Source organism: Dermacentor andersoni, chromosome 7, assembly GCF_023375885.2.
Source record: "Dermacentor andersoni chromosome 7, qqDerAnde1_hic_scaffold, whole genome shotgun sequence".
Taxonomy (NCBI): Eukaryota; Metazoa; Arthropoda; class Arachnida; order Ixodida; family Ixodidae; genus Dermacentor; species Dermacentor andersoni.
Genome location: NC_092820.1, coordinates 166,008,114 through 166,023,097, shown reverse-complemented (window position 1 = coordinate 166,023,097; position 14,984 = coordinate 166,008,114). Strand labels below are relative to the sequence as shown.

Here is a 14,984-nt window from a genome sequence, read left to right as displayed (position 1 = left end):
ATTGTACACCTTTCTTTCCAGTGATAATGGTGAGCTTCCAGTCAGGATCTGACACTGTCTGTCGAATGCGCTCCAACCCACTCCAACCCGTTTTTATTCTTCTGTAAATTTCCTCCTAATGAACAGGGTCCCCTGTGAATAATTGACCTAGGTAAACGAACTCCTTCACAGACTCTAGAGGCTGACTGGCAATCCTGAACTCTTGTTCCCTTGCCCAGCTATTGATCATTATCTTTGTCTTCTGCATATGAATCTTCAACCCCACTCTTAAATTCTCTGTTAAGGACCTCAATCATTTGTTGTAACTCATCCCCAGTGTTGTTGAACAGGACAAAGTCATCTGCAAATCTAAGGTTACTGAGATATTCGTTGTTGATCCTTACTCGTAAGCCTTCTCAGTTTAATAGCTTGAATATTTCTTCCAAGCATGCAGTGAATAGCATTGAAGAGATTGTTTCTCCTTGTCCGACCCCTTTCTTTACAGGTATATTCCTATATACCTTTCTTGTGTAGAATTAAGGTACCTGTGGAATCTCTGTAGATACTTTCCAAGATATTTATGTAAGCATCCTGTACTCATTGCTTATGTAATGCCTCTATGACTGCTGGTATCTCGACAGAATCAAATGCCATTTCGTAATCTATGAAAGCCATATAGATAGGCTGATTGTACTCTGTGGATTTCTCGATTACCTGGTTGATGACATGGATGTGATCCATTGTAGAGTATCCCTTCCTGAAACCTGCCTGTTCCCTTGGTTGACTAAAGTCCAGTATTGCTCTTATTCTATTGGAGATTGTCTTGGTGAATATTTTATATAATATTGGAAGTAAGCTAATGGGCCTATAATTTTTCAATTCTTTAACGTCTCCCTTTTTGTGGATTAGTATAATGTTGGCATTCTTCCAGTTCTCTGGGACCCTTGAAGTTGATACAGTTCATATGAAGGGCCACTAGTTTTTCAAGCATTATGTCTCCACCATCTTTGATTAAATTGACTGGTAGTCCATCCTCTGCTACCGCGCTTCCGCGTTTCATGTCTTGCAAGGCCCTTCTAACTTCATTGCTAGCTATAGAAGGAGCATCTGCAGCCTGTTCATTACTACTTTGAATGGAGGTATTGTGGCTGCTTTGGGTACTGTACAGGTCAGTATAAAATTCTTCCGCTGCTTTTACTACCTCTTCGAGATTGCTGATATTACCCTGCCTATCTTTCAGTGCATACATCTTGGTTTGTCCGACGCCTAGTTTCCTTCTCACTGTTTTCAGACTGCGTCCATTTCTTACTGCTTCCTCATTCTTTGTCAGTTTAGAATTTTGAATGTCCCTTATTTTCTCCTTGTTGATTAGTTTTGACAGTTCCCCGAATTCTACCTGATCTCTTGAGTTGGACACTTTCATTCTTTGTCATTTCTTCATTAGGTCCTTTGTTACTCGGGAGAGCTTACCTACTGGTTGCCTTGGGGCCTTACCTCCCACTTAAATTGCTGCTTCTGAAGCCAGCCTTGTTATGGTTTCACTCATTGCCTCTATGTCATCTTCATCTCTCTGTTCTAAGGCTGCAAATTTGTTTGAAGGTGCCAACCTGAATCGGTCTGCTTTTACCCTTACTGCATCGAGGTTGGCCTGTTTCTTCTTGACCAATTTTATCCTTTCTTTCTTCAAATTGAGGGGAATTCTACCCTCACTAACCTATGATCACTGCGCTTTACCCTAACACTTCTACATCCTGCACTATGCTGGGATTGGCAGAAAGTATGAAATCAATTTCATTTCTTGTTTCACCATTAGGCCTTTTCGAGGTCCACATTTTGTTCCAACGCTTCCTGAAGAAGGTGCATTATTCGCAGCTTATTCCTTTCTGCAAATTCTACCAGCATCTCTGCTCGAGTGTTGCTAGAATCCACACCGTAGCTGCCAATTGCTTGTTCACCAACCTGCCTTTTCCTCACTTTTGCATTGAAGTAGCCCATGACTACAGTATACTCAGTTCGCACTTTTCGTATAGCTAATTCAACATCTTCATAAAACTGTTCTATTTCTTCATCATTGTGACTGGAGGTTGGAGTATAGGTTTGTACTACCTTGATTCTATACCTCCTATTCAGCTTTATTACGACTACTGCTACCCTTTCGTTAATGCCGTCCACTATGTCCTTATGGGTTAGGAATCCTACTCTAAACTGCTTCTTATCTGGTAGTCTTCTATAGCAGAGGACGTGGCCATTTGTCAGCACAGTATAGGCCTCACCAGTTCTAACCTCACTAAGGCCAATGATATCCCAAGCAATCCCTGATAGTTCCTCAAAGAGTCCTGCTAGGCTAGCTTCACTCGACAGGTTTCAGGTATTAAACATTGCAAGGGTCAGTTTCCATTGGCAGCCTGTCTGGGTGCAGAGATTCTTAGCACCCTCTGCTGCGTTACAGGTCTGACCGCCACTTTGGTCAGGTGCTCCGCAGCTGCTGGGGACTGAGGGCCATTGGGTAATAGAATGAGTCATTTAGGGAGAGAGTGGCCAACTACTGCACCACAGAAGCCAATTCCTGTTCTGGTGAGGAAGTGTCTTGTTGAAGCTTAGTGGGTCTTCCTAATTTGGTTGTACCTGGATTAGTATAGCCCCACTTGCTCTCGGCATTTTTGCCGGTGTCTGGCGCCACTCCAAGCCTGGAGATGTAGTGTACTGAGGGAGGCGAGTTCGAGTTTCCCACTTTCAGGAAAAAGAAAAAAAAAAACTGCGAGGATTCGAACTTCTGATTGTGGCAACTGAGCATCCAAGCTAGCTCAGTCAGATAACCCTGCAGGCTGTCAGGCCACCTCATGTTGGAGAATTCCAGCCCAGACGATTCTACGCGCCCGAAAACATGCTCGAGTTATACGCAGTATAGGGGTTTTGCTTATCACAAGAGGTGGCAGAACATATTATTTCTCAACGTTTCTAACGTCATGGTTTCGGAGTCTCCCATACACATGCGGCCATGAACACAGCTAGATTCACAATATATTATCGGCGAATTTGAACAGCACTTAAAAGTAGTGTGAAAAAAGAAAAAGAAAATGGGAAAAATAAAAAACTTTCAACGCTTACCGGGAATTCACTAGTCGCGTATGAACAAAAGTACATCCAAACAGCTCATGGTCTCGTCTGCCTGCCTCAGGCATTGGAGAAGCCTTTCTGAACGAGATGGAACTGATACTGAAGCGCTGCCCAAGGCTGAGGCATTGGATGTGAGAAGGGTGCATTGGCAGGGACTTTCGCTCAAAGGGCAAATTCTCAGAATGGCGAGACAGGCAGCCTGAACAATATGCTTCTGAGCCGCATGTAAAATAGGCGACCTTGGAAGTGGCCTTGCTCTATGCTTGGAAAGCGCTTATACCATGCCTCCTTTAAGCTACAGCGTATGCGTCTGTTATCAGTTAGACATTGTTTGTACATTTCGCGCGGGAGAACTATTGACGTCCCTTTTGCCGCCGCACTTGCAATTTAGCAGTTGTGAATACATGCTCGTGATCTATGGGAGTACAAATGGAAATTCGCGAAAACGAATATAAGTGCAAATGTAGAAGAAATAAATGGATGAAAACTACGACCTTTTCTATTGGAATGCATCATATAACCCGCGCAAACAACAAAGGACAAAGTAGCAAACACACAGGACAGGTGCGGATGTCCTGTGTGTTTGCTTCTTTGTCCTTTGTTGTTTGCGCAGTTATATTGATGCATTCCAATATCGACCACCTACTAGCCCGCCTATCCCTGCTAAAGACCTTTTCTACTTGATGAAAATCTGTATATGAACTTTACAACTGCTGTCGCTATGTTATATTTTTTTCTCTTATTGTTTGCATGATACAACCATATACACAACCTTTATGCTATTTCAGTTAAAATTTCTGGTAGTTTAAATTAGAGTGTGGTCCCTAGCACATTTAATTAGCAGTAGTAAGCTGCGTCTTTAGAACAGCTTTAACAAAAAAGGGCATCGCAACATACTTGTATATCAGTGTGTTACACATATGCCTAATCAAATTTCTGCCTATTTCTGGGTTAATAATGTTTTTAGGCTGACATCTGAAATGTATACTTAAATAGGGAAACCGATCTAGTAGAACAGGTGAAAATAGGTGCGTTTTACGTGCCTCATCACTCCTGAGAACATGTGCACAATATTAGCCATCTGGTGTCTGCTGTTTTCTTTTCTGTAAGATTAGCATCTAACCTATTGCCTGTCAGTCAGAATGCACCTGAAGCAGCTTTTCTTAGTTCAAAGTAAAGTATGCTAATTGGTAGAACAGAAAGTATGTCACGTCACAGGGCTTATCTCTATGTTTTTGGGAATCAAGTTTCAACCACCTGTGGATGCGATTTGTCGACCCGCAGGCTAGAAATAAAAACAAAATTGGATTCCTTAAAAAAAATGAAAGAAAAGAAATGCTGTTTTTTGTATCCACTCACAGTGGCCTGCATCTATTTGCAGCTCTCCTCTACACATATTCAATTCGTTAATTTTGCTGTCCTCACTCTCTCAAAACAAAAGGCATTCAAATTATACCTCTGCTGATAACCTACATTTAAAATTACCATATTATTGCTTTTATGCAGCATCCTTAACAAGCAGCTGGCCATACATTGACCCCTTCCGCACCTCTACTTTGACACTAGTCAAGAGCGCGATACTAGGCATGCCATGTCTGCCCATTCTTTCTCTTATGCTGTCGTCATGCCATCATTATCATCAGGCTGAGGGTTGAAGTCATGCTTCTGTGACAATGTGCAACACTGTTCACTTTTCACACTTTCACTGCCACTCCAGAGATAACTCGGGGGCCAATCCTCACATCTCTCGAGTGTACTCATTTTGTGTTTATTTCAGCACACACCCTGCTACTCCTGAAGTAACTCGTGCAAACTATAACGATGTGTACCCATTGTGACATCTATGCCTAGGTCATTTAAACAAACAATTTGTTAGTTAAATTTCTGACAGCAGGGAGAGCATGTCTCTGTGCTCTGTCACTTGGTCTCGGCAGGGCATTCATGGCGAGCTGCTGTGGCAATGCCATTCGCATACTGACAGACAAACGAAATTATGGACTGTTGATGAATTCTGCATTGGAAGAAAGCCATGATGGAAAACCAACTTCTTGTACCTTCAAATGTCAGCTGAACCAAAATGCCAAAAAACATCTCGCAGAAGCTGAGAAGCAAAAGACACGGCAGTCAAAGGGTTCAAAAGAACACACGAGTGTAGAACCCATGAATTCTTTCCTTTGGCAAGTGTACAGTTGCGAAGATGAGATTGCGCACATTCCAAAAAACTTATTAAATGTATGGCAGTGTCTGCTGTTGCAGTAAATGAGTTCACAGACAAAACAATTAATGAAGTTGGATGACTTGCAATTTTTAAATGGACACTTTCTTTGCCTGCACTCCCAAATTTCACACGCACGCACGCACGCGCGCACACACACACACACACACACACACACACACACACACACACACACACACACACACACACACACACACACACACACACAAAAAAAAAAAAGGTTATATCAGTACCCACTGTGAGATCTACAGGTTCTCTAAACCAAAAATTTGTTAGTCAGATTTCTGACAGCAGGGAGAGCACATGTTTCAGAGCAGTTTTGGAATTGTTCAAGCTTGAATTTGTGCAGACTTCAAGCAGATAGCACGTACACTTAAAGCTACTGCTGCTGCTCAACAAGTGTTTAAACAGGTGGCCGTGTAAAGTTGGACTGAGTCATACTGCAAGTGCTCATGCACTGAGCCTCTCGCTTCTATGCTTTTTTATGTTGCAATTCATAGCCGTAGTTGTTTTTTATGCCACAAAACCCTACATAACTTTTTTATTTTATTTTGCTTGCGTCCTTGCTTCATACTCTGCGGAAATGGCAGACATTCTCCAACTACGAACCATTTATATACAGTTTGACAGTTCAATCGTTTTGTAATGACTTTTATCCATTGTGCGGAGAGTGAACACACACACACACACACACACACACACACACACACACACACACACACACACACACACACACACACACACACACACACACACACACACACACACACACACACACACACACACACACACACACACACACACACACACACACACACACACACACACACACACACACACACACACATGTATAGTAAGCCTTCAAGGAAACAGGGCACGACTAAAAGATAAGTAGACATGTACTGTACTCGCTGAAGCATCATTTAAGACAATGGAGAACATTGAAAACTGTGAGGCTCAGTCATCTCTCAATCTCACTCTTTTTTATTGTTCAAAAGAAACAAAACAGAAATTTCACCTGTACAAGTGAAACCACTCAAGTACTATAACACACACACACACACACACATGGAGCATATGGTCACAGGAACTGGTACAGAAATAGTTTAAAGAATAGAAGGACGTAGGAAAAAATTCACCAACAATTACAATACCCCTAACGCAAAATTTGAGCACAGCTCTATATCTGTTTTCATTTCACGTCATATTGAGGCAAAGAATTTGAGAGAGACATGTAGCAGAGGTCAAGCGCATCGGATTTTATACATGACTTGTTGAAGGTTCCAGTGTAATCACTGGCATTGCTTGACTTCCAGAAAGTACTACACAATTTGGGTCACGCATACAGTTGGATTACAAAACAACTGAAAACCAAGACAATCGAAACAAGTGCGAACGAGACCGAATCAAGTAAACCAAATAAGTGCAAGCGAGAGCTGACATGAGCAGATGATAGTACGAAACAAGCAGTCGGGCGGGTCCACATGAAACCAGTTTTCCACGTGCACGTCATTGAAGGGGCTACCCTCATTGGTCTCCACTGTTCGCGCCTTCTGCCACTCCAGCCTTCATCAAGATCAATTAAATAATACGCTACTAACAGCAATATGTACAATTGTTTATTCTAATATTATGCTAGGTTCAATTTCATGAAATGTTTATGTTAATGCACAAAACTGTTCACTAGCTATGCCAAACTGTAGACAGTAGTTGATGCTAATTCACATTGTAACACATTGACGCAATGATGCTGTTTGTCAGGGGAAGAATGGCGACAAAGGGTGTATGGCATACAATGCAATAGGTAGTCGTAAGGCTTCTGCAGATTAGTTATGAGGAATAACGATATTTTATTTGACTTAACCCTTCGCTCTATTATTCCTTTTACATTAAGCTGTATCTATAACTTCAGTTATCTTTCTGATAGCTAACATATAGATAGCTCACAACAGCTATCAGTGATATAAGTGGCACTTTGGTTTTTTGGAGCAGGAAAAATCGCAGTTTGGAGTAGAAATATATGCTTTTGGAGCAGTAACTTACTGGTCTGGTGCAAGCAGGAAGCTCTGTACAAGTTAGGACATTCTGAAACCTTGCATTAAATATGTATTATACTAAGATGCATGTATATTTCTTAAACTTGGTGTTCAATTTTTTTCATTACGATACAGTCAAAGCCACTTATAACAATATTCAAGTCCCATGAAAATTCCATCGTTATAACCAGTAATTGTTATAACTGGGTTGCATGAAAAAAAAAATGTAGGGGCCTGGCAGAGCTGTTGTGAGAAACTGGTATAAGTGGCCAATGACTTTCCCCACCACCTTCTTCCACCTTGCTGCTGATTGTGTTGTCTTGTTTAACTGTTTAACTCTGCTTTTTGCACACTCTGATTGCGTGTTACAAGCCATGGCTGTTGGTGTTCAAGAATGGCAATGCTATAACAACAGCAAAGAGGGGTCATGGACGGCAAGTGACACCCTGCTTCGCCAAGGCAATTGCTTTGGTGGCCCCAAAAGGGGCCTTTTAAAAAAATGCGAGAAGGTTGCCTCAGCAGCCTGTCAGCTTGAGAAATCCAAAATAAGTGCTGGGGCAAGATCGCCACAAGCATCTCGCCACATGCTTCTCACTGGCTTGCACAAGAAAACTCCATGTTCATCAGCATTGTTTGCTTTACGCAAAGCTTGCCCACATCCTTCTCCTAGGCACCTGGGTGCTCCACATAATGCAGCATAATGTCCCTTGTGAAAACAGCCCCAGAGGGACTGAATCATCAGCAGGGCCTCCTGTAAGGACAACGTTGAGGCAGCCTGCCCTACCATGTAATCGCTTCCGTCATGGCCGTCACTGTCGCCATCGCTGTCTGATGCAAGCACATCCGCGATGATCGCCTCATCGGTTAGAAGCACTTCATTTCCAAATCTATAGCAGTGCATTTTATTTTCACTGGCAACGTCGCACATTGCCGATGATCAGCGGGTGGATCAGCGGGTGGATCAGCCATCTACCGCTTTGGTGGCGAGTCAAACGAGGCTGAGAAACCGCGTGGCCAGGAACGACTTCGATGCAACCAACAAAAACAAGCACAAGCGACTTAAACCGTTGGCAGAACTGTGCAGAATATGTACATATAGTGATTCAGAGGAAGGAGAAAGATGCTATTTTCTGCTACCTGTGAGGGAGCGTGGCTCAACAGCAGGGGGAGGGGGAGAAAGGGAGAGTAAAGAGAGGTAAGGAGGGAGAAGTAAGTAGCTTGTGGAAAGGTTCAGGTGCAACAACATGCCCTGACAGGACACCGCAAGGAGCAGATGGGCAGGGTATCAGCTACAAGGCTGGCGACTCCAGCCACAGCAGCAAACTTTCTCGGGGAGTGGCTGGGGTGGCTTGCCGCTGGCCACACGCGCATCCGTGTAGGCCACAGTCAATAGTTTGAGCAGCCGGTGCCATGTGAAGTCGGATGCGGCTACCGCAGTAGTTGCTGCAACAGGAGCATGGTGGGCTGTTTTGGCTGCTACATTTGCCTCTTCATTTCTGGCTATCCCTACGTGTGAGGGCAGCCAGTGGAGTAAGAGGGGGATGCCACTCCTTTGGATTGCAGTGAGCCTAGTGAGGAGTAGGGCGACGGTGACTCCTGCTCGTTCAGGTTCGAGTAGTCCCTGGAGAGCCAGTTGGAAGCCTGAGAAGATGGCCACAGGGATCTGTGGTGGGTGCTCGACAAGGTAGTTCTCTGCAAGTGGAGACCAGCCAGCTCTGACACTGTGGAGCTCACAGCAAATGGGAGGCAGCACCGCAGGGTCTCTCCAGCTGCAGGAACTGTACAGGCTGTGGCCGCTCAGCCACTGTCAGGGAGGACAGACCTATCCATGAAGTGATGTCCACCTAGTTCATGCAGCTAGACAGCGCTGCCTGCTCTAGCTTGTAATGTGGGGTCCTCTTATCCCATTTCCCTTCCAACTGGAAATGCACCTTGACTGACTGCTGGTGGGAGGGTGGTGTCACTGCTGTCGGAGGCTTGCCTACCAGCTTGTCGTATAGTGCGCAGATGCTGCCCACCCGGGAGGAGGGTCAGCTCCGCAGTCTGTGTGCCAGGGCATCGCCATAAGGAACATGGTGCAAGCGGTCTATGTCAAGAAGCCCCTGCCGCACCATGAGCAACAAGAGAGGTCAGGCTTGGGCTTCTGCTAATGTAGCAGCCACTGGTGACTGGCTTGGTAGTCTGAGAAGTGTTCTCATGGCTGTCCTGTGCTCCAGTGCTAGCCGTTTCTTGCAGGTTGACGTTAGGTTTGGTGGCAGCATGGTAGAGTAGGAGGGTCCATCATGTTGTGCAGCCTTGTCCTCGCTGGAGAAGCCAGCAAACAGCTGTTCTCACCCTGTGTGCCTTGATGGTGGTGGCCTTGGCAGTGGGTATCGATGTGAGGCGGTGGCCCACCTGGAGCCCCAGATATGTGACCTCCTTCCCCCATGGGATGGGTGTGCCTCCCAGCACCAGCTTTCCAACAGTGACACGGGCAGCAGCTATGGGATGGATGAGCAGGACCTTTGTCTTTGTAGGGGAGACTAGAAGCCAAATGCTCCAGAAGTAGGCAGCTACTGCATCCAGGGATCATTGCAGTGATGACCGGATGTCCTGGAGGTTTCGTCTGGGTCTGCGCGTCTATAGGGCCACGTCATCCGCATATAGCGAGCAATCTAGGAGCAGCTCTGTGAGCGCAGTTGGTGTGGTCCATTCGTGTTTCGGAGGGTGGCACAGGTTAGAGCTATTGGCGCAGCCAATTTTTGTTTGGAGGGGTGGAAGGGCAACAAGAGGGAGGCGTGCAAGGCTGGCGATACGGTGAAGGCTGAGCCTGGCTGAGTGCACAGCGGCTGTTGGGGCGGCGGGGAGGGTGCAGCGGCTCAAATTGCTCTTTTTCTTTTTTCTTTGCAAGGTTCTTGCATTCTATTGCCTTTCGGCACAGACAGCCAGCAGCCGGACTTCATCGTTATAACCGATAATGCGGCATGGCGGCATTGTAGTAGACGGGTTATTTCACCATAGAAAACATACAAAAGTTGATGGTGCAGCAGCTTCTCATTGTTATAAGTATAGTTATAAATGGTATCAGTATAAGATGAAGATACGCACAGACTTGACTGTAATTCACAGTTAATCTTTCATTTCAATAAGGAGTTAATTCCCCCCAAGCAGTCCTTGGCTTCATTATCAGTCTCATGTGCAAATGTTCCACCTGGTAAAGTGTTTCATCTGCTAAAACAAGCTGAATGCATACAGTCGCCCAAATTTTTATTAACTCTTTCTCTACCATGGGGAAAATAGCTGTTTTTTGTAGGCTATGCCAGACTTCTTTTTCTGAAGGAACTACAGCACTCAATACTTTATGTAATACATAAAAAAAAGCGGAATGAATGTATTTTTCATGCACAAAGGTTTCATTAACGAGGCACATGTCATATAAAACATAAATTGCCAGAATCAAGATTGTGGGATAAAATTGAACAAATTTTGTAAAGAGGCGCTTGTATCTACTAAAAAAGAATGTAAAAAAAAATTATGAGATATACAAAATGTATTGCCATTTCATAGGCACTATCTTCGAGAAAAAAATTGATATTTTTCATTGAACAGATATTCCACTAAAAAATCTTCACTGCAAGCTCTACATTTGGACGTGTTGGGCTTCGGCTGCCGATGTTCTGGGCAGGTTTGCATCATCGTCGCTCTCAGAGTCAAAGTCTCACGAAAAGGCAGCATCCTCAGACTCGCGGCTGCTCAATCTATCGATAAAATCAGCTGCAGATGCAGCGGAATTGCGAGATCTGCGATCTTTCGAAGTGGCCACGCCGCTCGCGGAGGTGGCCACGACTGCAGAACTTCAGAGCGCGTTTAAAAATGACCACCTGGTGGGAAAAAAGCGAACTGCTTAGAAAACAAAAATATAGTTCTTCTCCTTCACTTCCGATAGCGCAGTGTGTCCATGAGCGGCGCACAAGGTGTCGAAGGCGGAAAGAGGTAATATGGTGCGAGCGTCACATCTTCGTGTATTCCGCCAGGCTAGGCTCATGCTAGTCACAGCTAGTCTTCTAGGCTGTTCCTTTCACACCGACACATCTATCCCACTGCAAGGCACTGACAAACTACCTGGTAGGTGCTTACGTGATATTGTTAAAGAATTGGGTAAGCAAGTTGGTAGCTGATCAGAAGCACGACTAAACAGCATAAATCCAAGTGAAACAGAAATAAAGGACACTATATTTACTGTTGACCTCGCTGGTATAGATGGCATAGTGTCTGTGTTGTGTAGCTTGTGCATTCGTGTCTACTTCCTGGTCTCATTTTCTCATTTCTTTCTTCTCCATGTCCAGGCTGCCTCGTAATAAAATGTGCCTTATGCACTTGGTGATGTACTGCTAAGTGGCTGCAAGGAAGGTGCGTTGAGCAGCTGAGCCCTCACAATTGTGCATTGCCAAAATTACTTAAATGAATTCTTATTGTGATAGCAATTATATGAACATTCCAGGTGAATTTATGCCGGGACAGTTGGTGTCAGCGTGAGGTTCCGTGTAAAGTCCAAGTTCATGAAGATCGCGGCCACAAGCCATATGCTGTCGTTGCGAGGGAAAGCATGCGAGAGTGAGTCGAGAAGGATGGTGGCTTGATGCACAGCACCTTCTCACTCGCGCAATAATCTCAATCATTCGGGTATTCAGAGCAGGTGCATGGCAGCACAGGCGTGGTGCAATACCTGCGTTAAACAACAATTTGGTAGAGCATGTAGCAGGATTTCCTTCATGGCGCAGTTTCGCACAACTGGTGCAGCACTTCCATCACTGAGCTTTCTATGTTGGAAAGCATGTTTGTTTGGTTTCGCTATTACAAGAGAGTTGCAATAAAGGATGAAGTGAACGCCATCTGCGTGTCGCTACAACTGGCTGCGACCTTCGTAGTGTTTCGATTTCGTTTCTTTGAATGGCTAGTTTATAGCGCCAATCTGTGGCACTATGTTATGCAGCCGACAGGCAAATCTGTCTGTGCACTGCCCCCCCACCTTCTCGGTTGATAATAAAAAAGTCAGTCTTAGTTTGGAGCTCACTGCTCATAGTCTCATTGCTCTTCGTCCGTGCTACCAACCCACAAGGACAAGTTTCAGTACTGCATAAGCACCTTCATGAGGAGCCTAAAAGGCAAGCTTATTGCACCAAGGAATGAAAACAAAAACTGAAGAGCTAGACATTGCTTTGTCGAACAAGCTAAACCCCTCGTATCCACTTCAGAGTCGAATGGCCTTGGCTTGCGTGTTCACCTCACGCCGGATCCGGACATCTCTATATGGCCAGCACTCGCAAAAGAAAATGCCACTATTAGCCTTAATTGCTGGGAGCAACATTCCCTTTTCAGTATATAAAAACAGGCTTTGAGGCTTGATGTCCCTGAGTGAGCTGGGATACCAGAGTCACTCCTTTCACGTGGATCATTTTCTGACAGCTCGTTGGCAAAACTTATTTTATTCTTTGTGAAGCTGCTTCCATCGTGCAGATTTGCACAGGCTAAATCAGTTGCACCTTCTGCTCTGTCGCACCAGACACATTAGCTGTCACGTTGGGCATATCTAGTTTGAGCAACATGCAGTAGAGGATACTGTTGGTATACGACACATACTGGGTGCTTTCGTTTTTTTTAGACTATACAGAATTTCAAAAAGGTGATTGTGGAAGATCACAGAATTCTAGTGCATGAGCTGGGTTATGCAATGAGGCAGACATTATTTGCATGAGAAACTGAAACACATAATTGACTAACAAAAGTTTAGTAATTAAACTTTAAATTAATTACTTTACAGCACATATAGGCCTTTTACAAACTGTAGCTGGTGAGGTTACAAGGCATATCCACTTGTAATGAATGCGCCATCAGACTTGCGGTAAACATTCACTGTTGTTCCACTTACTTTTTTTAACAAAGACTGTTTTATGCATTGATGCACAAAAATAACTGCAATAGCCAATTATTTCGTCACACACTTTGGGAAAGAATATCTCGAAACTGGTGCAGCCCATAAAATTCATTCTAAGTGGATACACCTTGCAAACTCGCTGGCTACAGTTTGTAAATTGCAATATGTGCTGTAAAGCCATTATTTAAAAAAGTTGATGACTTCTCGTTATTTATTGAGCTATGTATTTATATTTTGTCGTGCAAGTAGTGTCCATTGCTTCGAGTAATCTAGCTCAAGAAGTAGAATTTTGCCAAATAGCACGAGTGATTTGTGAAAATTCTGTAGTCTAAGAAAACAAACACCCTCAACAAAGCCAGATATGTTTTTATTGCAATGACTTTAAAAGACCTCCCACTTTCTGGATCTTTATTCTCACTGAAATTTCAGAAAATTACATTTTGTTCGATCCACACTGTGCAGTACACCTGCCACTGCTATTCGTATGGTTCAGTCAGACTTTTACTTTCCAAAAGGCAGTGAGCAGCACCTTCCTTCTAAGATGGCAAGGTTCACATGCAATGGTGGGAAGGACTCGGGTGTTGACATAGTTGGTACAGGTTCACCTTGGTAGAAACGGCACAAAACAAGATGATAAATGAGAGGACACGACAGGACAGGTGCCACTAACATGTTGCTAACAAGTTGTTAGTGGCACCTATGCTGTTGTCCACTCTTATGTGTCTTCTTGTTGTGTGCCATTTTCTGGATAAACCTGGCAAGTAATGATAAAGTGCTTTATTGAAACAAACGGACCAAAAATGCAGTCTTGGGAAATTTCTAGCGACAGGAAATGCTGCTCCAAACTTTAAATGTTATTCCAAAACTGTTAAAATGAATATGCAGGCCGCCGTATTCAGTCACGTGATGGAGAGTTCCCAAATGCTAATAAAGTAGAAACATTGGAAGCACCGACTACACTAAAAAATGTTGCCAACCTTTGGGGCTTATCGTGTTCCCAACAAGAATTGTCATCCTGCATGCTACTTTCCCGTCAGGAACACTATGTCACACCTATATTTACGAGCTGTTCTTTGTCTGCAAGTACCAGAAGTGCAGTATTAAAGAAAGAGAATATGTATCTCAGATAAGAGTATTAGACAAATTCCAAAAAGGTGCAAGTTTTTCTCAAGAGTCTACAGTTCCGGTTCAGCAGATAAATCAGACGACCTGGCGTGGTAGATGAGCATGTATTTATTTCTGTGGGCAGGTGCTGGTTTGCCGTAGCCCAGACCTTAGTTAATCCCATAATGGAGTGGGGGGGTGTATAATGAGAAATGCTCTGGCTTTTGGCTCGGTTACACGTCTCATGCAAATTGATTTCCCTCGGTCATTTATGCAGCTGGCATAATGCCAGCTGCTGCAAAGCAGTAAGGCAGGTAAACCAAATGAATAGTGGCATGCTGTTGAACCAGTCCCTGTCTACGACAAACGTGGGCTGATCTCTCTGTGCCCATCAGCAGTGCAAACCTTTACTTTTCTTTTACCAACTCCAAGAGAACATACACATTAACACTGAATTTTATGTGCCAAATCCCTCCAACTGAGGCTTGGTAATATCTTTACAATGAAATGTTTTACAGCATTCATCCCGCAGGTCTCGTATGTGAAGAAAGCTACAGGTGTTGGCGAAAGCTCATTGTAAAAACTAGTGTAAATTCTT

The 14,984-nt window shown here is 44.0% G+C and overlaps 2 protein-coding genes across 2 annotated transcripts in view; one reads left to right on the top strand and one right to left on the bottom strand.

The window, feature by feature from the left end:
• Positions 1-14,984, top strand: part of LOC126533214 (2-oxoisovalerate dehydrogenase subunit alpha, mitochondrial-like) — a 77,797-nt gene that overhangs the window by 37,782 nt on the left and 25,031 nt on the right. The window lies entirely within an intron of this gene.
• Positions 1-14,984, bottom strand: part of LOC126533212 (2-oxoisovalerate dehydrogenase subunit alpha, mitochondrial-like) — a 49,603-nt gene that overhangs the window by 32,816 nt on the left and 1,803 nt on the right. The gene's annotated exons all lie outside the window — the stretch shown is intronic.